Consider the following 13963-nt stretch of genomic DNA (forward strand, 5'->3'; position numbering starts at 1 on the left):
GGGGGTGCTGAGAACTGTTCTTGAGTCTCAAGAAGAACAGTATGCACTCTTAACTGCAGAGATGACTCTCCAGCCCCACAGGTGATTCTTGTGCAAAACCCTAGAGATCCCCCAGACTTGACTGCCATCCTCCAGTGTTTTCGAGGTAGGCAGCCTTTCCTCTTTTAGAAACAGGGATAGTGGAGGTGAAGGAGGGTGAATCCCACGTGACAACTGGGATTCAAGCCAGGTTTCTTGACCTCGAGGCCAGTGGCTGAGAAGGGAACGGGAGGGTCCTATTCAACACTTCCAGTCTGGTTTGGCGCTTGCATCGAGGCAGTGGAGTTTCAAGGTCTTTCTGTGTCTCTAGCCTTAATCACTCAGCTCCTGCGTGGCTTCTTTACTTGGGCACAGCACCTCCCTAGACGTAATGAATAATATTTGGAGCTGCAAACCAGAGAGCATTTAGTGGTCATGAAGGCTTGATAAAATGTGTACATGGTTTTAAATATTCCATTGTGATGCACGGTAAGACTTGGTTAAAAATGAGAACACGTAAAAGCCTGCCCGATTTGATTGATGACACACCATCAATATTGATGGCCAAGAGCACATTGGGAAGTTGGGAGGCTGTATTTCTGCTGTGTCCTGCTAACATCCAAGTCTGCAGGATGATAGATCGTGTGGGAACCTGGGTATCACGCTGCTGTTACACTGACATTAAGTAATGATAATGGGCCTCAGCCTCAGTTTGAAGTAAAATCAGTTTTGAGTGAAACATGGACCCACGGAGTCTGTGTGAGGGAGGGTGCTGTTCACAGGGTCATTAACTATAGGACTCTGCTTTCGCTACCCCTGCATCAGGGACTTCTCTGAGAGAGGAGGATGGGATGGTGCTCTACCATCTTGTGAGGTACCACTCCGTGAAGAGATGAAGAGAGTTCAGAATGATGTGCCTACAAGTCAATGACTACCTCGGATGTAGCTGAGGCTAAACACTGGAAGAAGCAAAGAAGGATCCTCCCGGGTGCTCCCAGGGGGAGTGGCCCTGCTGATACTTAGATTTGAGGTTTCTAGTCTTTGAATTTGGGGGGGGGGGTATTTCTGTTGTTTTTAAACAGCCAGTTTGTTACCCTGCTGTGATAGCCACAGGAAGAGACTAGAAGCCCCCTATAGCTGTATGACTATGGGCGAGTTAACGGAACTTTCTGTGTTTGTTTCCTCATCTACAAACCTGAGTGGCAACAGAGCCCATTTCTCTTTGGAACAAGGTGAAGATTAAATGTGGAGATGCATGGAAAGAATTTAGGACCTTGTCTGCATTTAGTAAGTGCTGGGTCTGGCCGGCTATTAATTTCTTCCACTAGTCCTTAGCATCCGTATTTAGCGGTTCCGGCCATCCATTAGGCTTACAACAGTTGTATCACTCCATTGCAAATGTGCCCACACAGTGCTGGGGAGGTGACTCAGTGGGTAACGACACTTGCTGCCCATGCATGAGGACCCGAGTTTGATTTCTCAGCACCCACGTGAAGAAGCTTGGCACTGCTGCACCAGCCCGTTACTTCGGTGTTAAGGGGTAGAGACAAGAGGATCCGGGGAGTGTAGCTAGAACAGCAAGCTTCAGATCTAGTAAGGTACCTTGTCTCAAAAGAATAAGGCGAATGACCATAGAGGAAACGATAGAGGAAGACACCCAACCTCTTCCTGGACCCTCCGCAAGCACATGGCCATGTACATGCACACAGGCACACAGTCACAGAAATAGGGGTGAGATGCGGTAGCCATTCCTCAGCAGAATGGCGGTTCAGAGAGCTGCAGTAACCTTGCGGGGACACTGAGGATCTGTGGTTGAGCTGGACTCAGGATTCTCTGGCTTCAGCCTTGAGTTTATTCCCATTAGTAATACTATCCATGCACCGAGCACTTTGTCAAAATGAACATGTTTCTGTTCTTTACGACAATCATGCAAAATAGATATTTTACAGACAAAGAAACAGAGACCTGGGAACCTGTCTAGGGTCACAGGGCTGAGAGGGGCAGAGTCCATAGCATTTTCTGTGGTGCGGTGAATAATGTCACCCACGATGTGTCTAAGTACTAACTCCTGGAACCTGGACATGTTTAGCTCTGTAGGACAAAGGGGGATGTTCTGAAGTGGCTGGGGCTCTTCAGATGAGGTGACTGCTGCGCTTTCTCATGGGCCCATCAGTGTGACCACTGGTGCCTTCATACAGAGGTTGACTAGAGTCTGGGAAGGGGATGTGGTGGTCGTGGAGACAGAGATGCCAAGCTGTTGTACTGCTGCCTTTGAAGATGGAGGAAGAGGCTGCGAGCCAAGGGATGGGAGACAGGCAACCCAGAGGTTGCACCCCTGCAGAGCCCTTGCTTCAGCCTTGGAAACCTTCTTTGGGCTTCTCCAGATCTCTAAGAGTACCACTAAACTTGTGATAAGTTGTTACAGCGCTGACAGGAAGGAGAACAAGACATCCCTGGATACCTTTCCTTGTCTTTGCGACAGACCGCTGGGCAGGAAGGCCTGCCTCGAGCAGCACGGGGACTTCTCTCCCCTGCTGGACTGTCCATCTGAACTCTGCTGTTCTCCTCTGCATCTGCCCAGAGCCCCTCCTCCAGGATAAGGGTAATTCTTTTTTCCGGGCCAAGAAATCTAAAGCTCGAACTCAGCTAATTTCCACAGTGGCGAGAATTCCTTATCGCTTGTAATTGCACACCCTGAAGTAGAGACCCTGGCCTTTCCTTATCATTTTTATTCTGACAATCTTTGCACAGTGTCTTATCTTCAGCCTTGCTTTTCAGATGGCCACAGGTGATCTTGATGCACACAGCTAAATCTGAGTGTCTTGCAATGGAGAGGCACTTCCTTCCTTCTCCTAACCCCTTCCTCATACTCCTCCTTCAAGGAAAAAGAAAGGCTTTTCCGGGTGTTTCTCCCCTCACATCCTCTCTGCGGGCCTCCGTGTTCTCAGGTGCTTACTTGCTGGCAGTGCAAATGGGTCAATGTAAAGGACTTGGACTGCATATAATCTTCCCACTGGGTCGACAACACGGTCCACTTCCCTTGAGGAACATGGCTCTGTTAAATATGTTCTGCAAACACTGGAACATTCTGGAAGGGATGAATGGTTGCCGGGTGGGAAGCTAAGCAAGTCAGTCAGCTTCAAACAGCTCTTGGCATGTACTTGAATTTCCTGCTAGGCGTAGGAAGTTCTAATCCCGAATTCAGAGTCAAAGAGCATGGTGCTTATCATGCATGCTAACTCGAGTTGATTGCTTCTGACTATCTGGGTAAGATGCTGAGGATGATGCTTGCTACATCTGAGCTCAGCATGCATGATGGCCATGATTGATTAACAATGTCTGCCAAGAATGTATGTGCTGGGCTGAGAGTTAGAAAGTAAACTTTTTGCCCTCTTTTATTTAAAAGAATTGTGTCTGTATCTGTGCATATGTATGTATTCACATGTGCACGTGCGTTTGTGTGTGGGTGCATGTATGTGGAGGCCAGAGGCCAACATGCAGAGTGACCTTGCTGATTTAACTAGGTTGGCTGGCAACAAGCTCCAGGGAGCGCCCCCTCTCTGCCTCCCCAGTACTGGGTTTAAAGGCAGATTGAATTTAGGTCCTCATATTTGCCCATAAAGCACTTTACTGAGACCCATGACTGGCTTTGAAGCTCCAGGCTTCATTCCGAGATAGTTCCACTTCCCAGGGACTGCTGAAGATCTCAGTTTTTAGGAGCTATGCCGACATGTTTCGGCAGTAATGTGCACATGAAGTCTTTGTTCGTCTGAATTCTCATAGTCTCATACACAACCCCTCGATTTTCTCTTGGCTAGATCCAGACAGTAGCAAACTGGACATTCAGGGAAGCTGCTGCCTGTTCCCACAGTACCATCGGTGTGGAATTGTTGGCCAGGAGGGGAACATGCTTTGGCCAGGAGGGGAACACGCTTTGGCCAGGAGGGGAACACGCTTTGGCCAGGAGGGGAACACGCTTTGGCCAGGAGGGGAACACGCTTTGGCCAGGAGGGGAACACGCTTTGGCCAGGAGGGGAACACGCTTTGGCCAGGAGGGGAACACGCTTTGGGAACAGCTCAGTCATAGCTTTGGCTTGACTTCAAAAGAGGCATCGGGAGGCTCACTTTTCGGCTCAGAGACTTTGTTTTCAATAAAGGGAAATCTCTCTGCACTTGTAATTCTAGGGTTCTGGGTCGGCCAAATGAGCAGTATTTTAAAATCTTAGCCAACTCCCAAGCAGGAGGCTTTCTTCCGGCTGTCAGCGGCTCCATCTCTGGACTGACCTCCTCTCGGTTTGTCTTTGGAGACTAGCCAAGCCCAGCTGCCTCAGCGATGTCCATCTCCCCAGGCACAATAATAACGGGGCTTTTCCACAGAGCAAGTTTTCATTATTTTGAGGTTTTGTCTGTTTGTCACATGTCCAACTCATTCCTCATTCTTTTCCAAACAAAGAGTGATTCCTGGGAAAATGAGGTGGCTGTGGTACCTGCACACTGTTTCCGACTCCTCACTCCCTCCGTTCCTCCTCTCCTTACAGCAAATGAAAGTTGGTTTTCTTTTCTTTCTTTTTTTTCAGGTTATGTTTGACAAATCTCTGGACACAGTCAGATAAATTTGCATTTCTAGAGTCAGTGAACCACATGACAAAAGTTAATTAAACTGGCTTGGGTCGGAGTATCTGCTGGGGGATCGGGAGCACCGTCTCAGTTCTCAGAAAAATCACGGCCTGCGTAGACGCCTCCCTCACTCCTTGTTGTTTAATAAATATGCCATTCATTCCTTTATTGAGAGATACTCGTGAACTGCTGGGTTTTAAATTTCCGTTGAAGACGTTTAATGATCACACCTTCTCGAAAACTCCTTGCTGGTGTTTGCTCTTCCCAAACTGCAACATAAAAATTTCCTAGTGTCTAAATAATTTTGGCGAGATCTTCCCACAGTCTAACATTGGGGTTATGTCTTTCTTGATCTGGGGCAGGTCTCTAGGTCCTTAGTTGAAGTCCCCACGATGCTTGTGTTGTACGTCAGTCAATCCAGGCTGCATTCTGCTGCACTAACAAAAAGCCACCACATCTCACTGACTTTATACAACAAAGGACGCTCCCTTGCTCCTGTTGAATGTCCACAAGGACTGGTTGGGGGCTTTACTTAAACCCCCCATTTTAAATAGTGGACTATTTTCTCTTTCCATTTCATGGAGTAATAAAGACAGTGAAGCATACTTAGGCATACTGAAACCTTTCTTCTAAAAATATCACACTTCCCTTCCGCTTATGTTATGAGTCCATGATGTCATGTGTATAGTTAGAAGGGATATGGAGACTCTTAGCAGGCACTAAAGTTGGTTCAGGTACATATTTGAAGGTTCTCTTCCCAATAGATGACATCAAAGCCAGGTGACAGGACCTTGCCTTATGTTTCTCCAGGACAGCATGTGATCCAAAGGCCATACATTTACCGTGATAATTTATCTCTGGGCAAGAAGATGTTTATTTGTGACAAGGCATCCAATCAGGGAAGCCCCTCACCAAGAGCACAGGGTGAAGCTGAGTCACTGAGCCAACCTCACTGGCAAGGTGAACAGCATCCATGCAGTAAACCGGGGAGTAAAAGACAGACGGCAAGGATGTGTCTGGGTCGGACTTGGAGTTTAGACATTCAGAGATGCTCTTGACGGTTCTTTATCTGAAACAGTGAAGTCTAGGAGCTGTCTATGTTTTCCTGGGATGACACACATAAAAACTGGAAAGTTGAGTAAGAATAAGCAACTCCTCATCTGTTCAGACCCGGAGAACCCGATGTCGTGGTTTCAAGAGGTTTCTAAATCACTCAGGGATTTTACTGAACGTGCACATCCCTGGGGCCACTCTAGGGATCCTGAGGCAATCGGGGCAGGTCCGAGCATGTCATTGACAGCCCCCCAGATGTCGTGGTAATTTGTTGAAAGACCTCTTATTTGCCACAGGCCACGTGATCATCAGGGAGACAGTGAGCAGGGGACTATCATTATTACAGGAGAGCCCTGCTGGTCACTGGTTCTCAGGGCTGCTGTTTCCAGAGGTGGGACACTCACTGACCCGACAGGAATCAAATGTTTACATTCAGGCATATGCTAAAATTCATCTCTCTTTCCATGCCATGCATCCCAATAAGTCCAGGGAGACGTAAGCAAAGATGTTATTAGTTGCTGTGTCCAGGACATTGATTGCTTCTCATGGCCAAGGGTATTAAATTCTAGAACAAGAATATGACCCGATTGCATAGAAATCCTGCGGCAGGATTGGAGAGACTGGATAGTCCCTGGCAGGAGAAGATGGGCAGAGCACTGTTGTGTTTGTAGAAATGCAGGCCGGCTGCTTCTTGTGTCTGTGTACAGCCTCTCTTCGGAGCCGTTCAGAAACCGTCTGGATGTCGGCAGAAGTTCTAGCAGCAGGCGAGCAATGCCAGTGTCCAGTAGGGTAACTCTGGCAAATTCCATCACCTCTAGGTGTGCGGGTGCAAATTGAGACACCTACTTCATTTATGTGAAGATGAAATGAGCTAACACAGGATATTCTTAGGGAAGTGTGGGCACGAAGCTCCCCCGGGTTCATTGCTAACTTCCATCACCTTTATTGCCATTCCCACAACTCGCCCACGATCAGTGTCATTGCATGGCGCGGAAGGAAGACAGGAGTCGCGCAACTGTTGTCTGTTGTGGGAGTATCTTCTGCTGCCTCAGCCAATAGTCGCTGAAGCACGAGCCCACAGTGCAACGGGGAGCGCCTTCCGCTCCATCAGCCAATAACCGCTGAAATACCAGCCCACTGGGGCGTGGTATATTTCTCTTTTAAAAAGAGCCACAGATCCCGGATCAGGCCCTCTTGGTTCCGGCGCTTGGTCCCGGCTCCTGTTCCAGCGACTAGGCTCCCTTCCTGACGGTTTATGGTGTATGTAAGTTTTACCCCCCCAAAATAAATAACCCCTTAAAACATAACTGGTGTGGGATTGATTCGCCAATAGTTGTCTGTAGGCAGTTGTAAGAATTAGACTAGCCTTTGCCATGGTTGGTTCTAGTTTCCGTTTCATTTGGATGGAGGGCCATGGTCGACTTGAACTTCAGAAGATTTTCTTTTCCTGTCAACCTTTTGTTTTATTTAAAAAAAAAAATAGAACCGTAAACTCAATCTAGCAGTGAAACTGACTGATGGTAGGGGGAAAAAAAAAATCTCCCAGACAAGCTTTCCGAGCACTCTGCATTGACCCAAGGTGACTTCCCTGATGGGTACATCAATGACAGAGGGACAGAGGTTAAGCCAAATAGATTTGAGATCTGAAATTGGACCCTCGCAGCACGCTGTCGGTGTGCGTCATTGACAGCCCCGAGGGCGGGGCCAGGTCCAGGAGGAACAGCTGCTGCACGGCATGTGTGCGCTCATAGCCTGGCACTGCATGGCATCTGCTAATAGGAGAGGAAGCCCGCAGGGTCCCATCGTGGAGGAAACCGACAAGGTCAGATGGCTAGCCTCAAGCCCTGGCCATCTTTGTGTGCGCCTAGTGCGTTCAGCTCAGGAATGTAACTGTGTCCCTCCGACCCCGAGTGTGCAGCTCTGTGTGTGGCTAGCCCATTCCGTGGGCTAAGAGTTCACAGCCTTAGCTTTGCTCCATGCTATTTGGCCAGGAGTGAGCAGAGGTACGATATAAACTCTAATTTGGCTCGGAGAAGCAGAGAAACTTCAGCACAAGAGAAAAATGATCTTGCAAATAAATAAGTCCATCCAAATTACCGAGTAGGACTCCAAGAAAAGATCTTCATCCTGCTGAGGACAGCTTTTAACTAAGAACAAGCTCAAGGTTACCAAGGCAATGAGTCTATGGGGGGAGGGGGCGGGGGTTGCATGATGAACCAGGCCTGCGGCAGAGTCACTATCAGCTCCCAGGAGGGCTGTGCTCCAAAGGGATTGAGCAGGCTCAGTTCTCATGGGGTCTAAGGCTTGTGACTTGGGGACAGTGACCCCTGTAACTGCATATAATTCCTGATACTCACTATGGAACAGGCATATATTTTATAGACATTGAAACATTTGACATTTGTCTTAAACAGCCATTGCTATTGTCCTCATCTTGGAGAGCCCCCAGGCCTCAGAAGGCTGAGTGACTTGTCTGACTTATAATTAAGAAGTGGCTGAAGACAGGCTCGGGACGTCTGACCCTGGACCTCTCTGCAGCTGTGTGAGGAAGGATGTGTTTATGTTTAGACGCCGACACGAGTAATAAGCACAGACAGTATGGTCCGGGTTTTAGCTGAGGGAGCAGACACTTCAGCTAGGCCGGAGTTTGGTTAATTTCTCATTGCTGTGACCAAATCCTGGTCAGAAGCAACATAAAGGAGGAGGGGACTTCCCCTGACTGATAGTGTGAGGGGATCCAGTCTATCACGGTGGAAAAGGCGTGGCCTCAAGCAGTCCCATGGGGCCTGTTCACATTTCTGCAAACCAGGAAGTGGGGTGTCTGGAGAGGGAGATGGGGGTGGGACAAAAGTCATGTGCAGGGCAGAGAGCGTAGCTAAGCTGCTGGGCAGCCACAACTATCTGTCCCTTGGCCTATCATGGCTTCAGAATCTGAGGTTCAAGCAGCTGATTTCCGTAGCTGTGGATTTCTCGCCATAGGCCAGCTCCCTGTCTCCCCTGTGTGTCCCCTGCACCACTGGCACACAATGGTATCGTCTCTCGTCCCAAAGCTTCAGAGTTGCTAGCTGTAGAGTCTACTGTACATGGCTCCTTAGGTCAAGAGGGAGAATTCAAGTGGCCGCACCCAGCCTACCCCTGGGCGTCCCTCCAGTCAGCGGTCAGCGGTCATAACTGTAAAAGCCTTTGCTGTAGCCAGCATGGGATTAGTAAGGAGGCCTGAGAGAAAGGAAGGAAGGAGAGAGAGAGAGAGAGAGAGAGAGAGAGAGAGAGAGAGAGAGAATAATGGACCACATTAGCAGACTGATGAAGCCCATGGGTCTCTTTCCTGAATAACAATTTTAAAAGGTCTATTTGTAGCCTATATGTGTGCGTGTTTCGCCTGTCTGTGTCCTACATACCCGAAGTGCCCATGGAAGCCAGAAGAGGGTGTTGGATCTCCTGGAATTAGAGTGACAGGAATGAAGGTGCTAGACATTAAAACCTGGTTCACCGGAAGAGCCACCAGCGTTTTAACTTCCGAGTGAGACTCTAAATCACAAAGCAAAGTCAATGTGCTGCGGGCTGGTGAGGCGGTTCAGTGTAAAAGGGCTCGCCACCCAAACTGGTGACCCGAGTTCCCTCCCTATGCGGTGGGGGGAGAGAATGGACTCCAGCGACTGTTTCCCACCCAAATTCGTGGACTCCCAAGTTCTACACATGGCCTCGCTCTGTTGCAGTAGTTCCCATGTGTGTAAGGTGGGGAAGAGAGCCGGGGAAGACATCTTTATTAAAGTGTTGATTCACCGGGTGATGGTGGAGCACGCCTTAAATCCCAACAATGGGAGGCGGAGGCAGGCGATCTCCAAGTTCAAGACCAGCCTGGTCTACAGAGTGAGTTCTAGATAGCTGAGTCTCCACAGAGAAACCTGTCTCAAAAAACAAGTAAACAAACAAACAAACAAACCCAAAAAACAAAACAAAACAAAAACAAAACAAGCAAATATAGCTTCTTCCTTTTCTTCCTTTGTCTCTGCCAAGGTCTGCTAATATCAGACCAGAAAGGGAGAAATGAAAACTGAAACTACAAGCTCACTTCTGCTGGGCTCTTACAGGCACTAAAATTCCCCGTAGTAAATAATGCAGTGTGACTCAGCAGCACCCTCTGTCGGTATAAAAGGGAGCTTGGGTGTGAGCCAGCTGAGCCACATGAAATGAGTTCGCATTTCAGCCGCAAGCTTAGTGTCTGACATGTTTAGGTTAAGTTAGTGGGGCTGAGTGCACACCACTTCACGGGTTTCCTAGATGCCGCTTGGCTCGCTAAAGAGGAGAGCGTCAGCGCATCTCTGTGCGAGGTGGAACTAAATGAGTCGTGTCCTCTGAGGAGCAGTCACTGTACTGAGACAGCCCTGAGGTCTGCAGCTCATTGGAGTGAGGGCTCACGTTGGTCTGCCTGGTCAGGGCAAAGGGAGCCGCCTAACCTGAGGCCAAAGTGGGGCGGGAATAAGCAAGTGTAGCCCCCAGACACCAGGAGAGAAGAGGTGAGGGGCTACGGTAGTCTTTAAGGAGCAAGACCCTGAAGCTTGGGGTTGGAAACAAAACTCTGGTGAAGAGAGATTGCCTCCTGGTGAGCAGAATGAGCTCGGCGGTTAGTCAAGACAAAAGCCACCTGCTAAAATAAACTGGAACAAGAAGTGAAGCAGAGCTGTGCACAGGCCAAACGCAAGGGCAGCCGAGCGCCTGGGGCAGACAGTGCGTACATAGCTAGGCTTCTTGGGAAACAAAAGTACTTACTGCTGGGGTTTGTGTCTTGAAGTTTTATGGAACTTCCTGTCTGGGTCTCAGGTTCCTCCAGCAATATCTGGGACATAAGACCAAAGGAGATTCACACCTACGTGGAGGTAGAGGCACTGTTACAGGAAGTATCTCCCCATGTACGCTGTTCCGCCGTCAGTATCCTTTTCTCTTTATGTAAAGGCAGGATTGGTTAGTGGGTGACAGCATGGGGCTTCCGGGCCACCACTGAAATCCCAGCCCTACCTCGGGCAGGCGATAACCTCTTTATCTCCCTTTGTTGCTTTGTAAAATGGATATGATAGCAGATGCTTTTCATGGGACTGATATGGAATTTACATAATTGATGCAAATTAACATGTGGAAAGTGTTAATGTGCTCAATATTGGTGCCTAGAGAATAGTGACTTTCTCAGTATATGTGTGTGTGTGTGTGTGTATATATATATATATATATATATATATATAGTATATCTATGATATGTATGTATGATATTAAAAATTCTCTCTTTTCCCTGATGACTGGGGCTACAGTTTGTACACACACACACACACACACACACACACACACACACACACACATGCATGCGGAGCATTGCACATAACCATACCTCGTATCTACCGGGGACTGGTCCCATGACCAGCTGCACGTACCAACATTTACAGATGTTCAGGTGCCTTCTCCGAAACAGAGTGGTGCTTGCACATCACTGCGCACAGTCTTCTGTGGGCCTTACGTCAGCCCTAGTCTACTTACAGCACCGGCTGCAATGTAAATGCTATGCAAATAGTTGTTTCGTTATAGTTTCTGAGGGATTAACGACTCAGAAGAAAGTTATGTTCATGCTTAGTTTTCTCAGCTGTATTATTTGAGGTGGGCAGATCCACCCTAAATCTAAACCTGGTGGCAGCCCACATAAAAGGACATGACAAAGGAAGTTTTGCCCCCTGCCTTCCCCCACTCTTGCTCTCAACTTCATCTGTTCGTTTATAAAGGCTTTCCTCTGCTGTATTAGAACCTACTTCTCCATGATTGAAGTGTAGCCCGAAGACTACAGCAGCTCCAGGACTCCTACGGGACCCCAGAACCAGACGGGGACTACTGAGGCATCCAGGCTTGTGAACTGAACAGCTACTGTATTCTTGACCTTCCTATTGAGAGACAACAACTATTGGACCACAGCCTGTAAGCCACTCTAATACATACATACATACCCCCACATATATATTATACATCTATCTATCTATCTATCTATCTATCTATCTATCTATCTATCTATCTATCTATCTATCTATCTATCTATCGTGTCTGTCTATCTTCTATCTATCTATCTATCTATCTATCTATCTATCTATCTATCTATCGTGTCTGTCTATCTTCTATCTATCTATCTATCTATCTATCTATCTATCTATCTATCTATCTATCATCTATCTGTCACCTGTTTATCCACCATCTCTCTCTCCTTGTGTGAGTGTGTGTGTGTGTGTGTGTGTGTGTGTGTGTGTGTCCTTGTTCATTCGGTCAGTCTGTTCCTTTAGAGAACTCTGACTAATAGAGATGCTGCAGGTAGCTCATACAGAAATCGAGCAGAACATCCCTGCAGGACATGGAAAGGGCCAGAAGCCCACACGTGGGCATTATGCTCTAAGTCAGGACTTCTTAAGCTTTTTTCTGTTTGTGACTCAAGTTCATCCAAGAAAACTTTGGGCAACACTATACTTGTAAACATATAGGATACATATACAAATCAAACATTTTCTGATCATAAATCAAGTAGAAATTTATTTTGAAACAATTCTTTGGTATATGTAGAATTTTACCATTTCTCAAACATAAAAGCACATCTTCATACTAATGAGATAGATGTACTTGTTTAGTTTCACATAAAGAACCAAACCTTGGCTGGATATTTGGTTCTGTAGTACATAGAACATCAACACTATTTAGAACGGATGGCTGTTTTGATTTTATAATTACCAGTACTGAACATGCTCTTTGTAAAAATGTATAGTTTAAAATGGTGGAAATATGTTCAGGATCATTGCAGAAGCTGTGGAAAAGCTGGTCCCAAGTTTTAGCCAAAACTCATTAGACGATCTCAAGTCAGTAACTTAAATAGCAGTTTTTTAAAAAAAATCCTGTTTTACTGCAAATATATTCTGATTTAATGCGTACATGCTGAGGAATGGCTGTAGGAAAGTACCAAAAGCTTTGTTGTCTGTAATTAAATTTTTATGTGTCTATAAGAGCAGAAATCTTTGTGTGTGGAGTAATGACACCACAGTCTACAACGTAGAGAAGCCTCAGATCTGGGTTAGGTGTCTCAGAGACTGTCTCTGCTTCGTTACACATTTTATTATGAGCTAATCTTTGGTCACTGTGCAGTTAGACACATCTTATTCTTGCCCAATCATTCATGGCCCCTTATGGAGTTGCCACCTGAAGCCGGGGGCCACAGGGTCCTTTGGAGAGCTGGTGGGGGGACAGGTGCGAGGCAGTCTGGTCCAGTCACTCACTTGCTGACCCAGAGGAGACCAGATTCCTTTGAGGAGTCAGACCTCGCTTGCAGACTCACCTTTGTGCTTTCTCGGCTGGACCTGAAGTTAGGTTGATTTCTAAGGAATGCCACGGACTTGTACTTATTGTCCGGGAGGCTCTTAACCGGCTGACATCTGGTAAAATGGTATTCGGAAAGGAAATCATCGAAGAGCCGAGAATCAGAAAGCTTGTGGGAGGAGTCCAACGCTAAGGGGATAACTCCCTTGTGTGTTGAGAAAGATTTCCTACCGTTGCAATCTCATGGCGGCCTTGGCACTGACTGACAGGAGCTTCGCTTCGCCGACTGTTTCTGCATATCAGGGCCTGTGCCAGGAGCCTCCCATAGGCCACGCGGTTCAACAGAACAGAAGGAGACACTTCTGCTTCAAAGATGAGGTGACGTGGAGCTAATACAGAGCAAGTGCCTAGGGCCACCCAGGGTAAAACAGCAGAAATCGAGTTGGAGTCTTGCGGGGGTTCGACTGAGAAATGTCTCCCACAGGTTCATGCATTCGTACCGATGTTCCCCTGCTGGTGGCCCTATCTGCAGGAGGTTCTGGAACCTTTCTGAGGTGGAGCCTTGCTGGAGGAAGTATGTCATGGGTTGTGGAGGGCTTTGAGGGTTTATAGCCTCATGCTGGTGCCGTGCCTTCCCTGCCATTAGTGGACTCCATCACTCTGGAACTGTGAACTAAAATAAACCTGTTCTTCCTTCACTTGCTTTTGATTGTGATACTTTATCCCAGCCACCGAAAATTAACCAATACAGTTTAGCTCTGGAAGAGTCACCTCCCAGCCCTATGCTCTGGTCTCCTGCTAGTCTAGTACATGTGCCAAGACTCTCATCTAGTCTCCGTCCACTCTGGAAACTGGCAGCTTTTTAACTCTCAGTGAAGTTCCTTTCACTGCGAACAGTTTCTTTTGGCAGAAAATTCTTTGCTCGTGGCATTTGGCACTCCTTCAA

At 47.4% G+C, this 13963-nt stretch overlaps 1 long non-coding RNA gene across 1 annotated transcript; it reads left to right on the plus strand.

Moving 5' to 3' along the window:
* The first annotated feature begins 11459 nt into the window (after positions 1-11459).
* LOC146890174 (uncharacterized) lies at positions 11460-13720 on the plus strand. Its single transcript, XR_014998941.2, has 3 exons — positions 11460-11643; positions 13240-13395; positions 13502-13720. It is a non-coding gene; the product is annotated as an uncharacterized LOC146890174 (long non-coding RNA).
* Positions 13721-13963: the final 243 nt, after the last annotated feature.

This window comes from Myodes glareolus, chromosome 22 (assembly GCF_982192425.1).
Source record: "Myodes glareolus chromosome 22, mMyoGla1.1, whole genome shotgun sequence".
In the NCBI taxonomy this organism is placed as follows: domain Eukaryota; kingdom Metazoa; phylum Chordata; class Mammalia; order Rodentia; family Cricetidae; genus Myodes; species Myodes glareolus.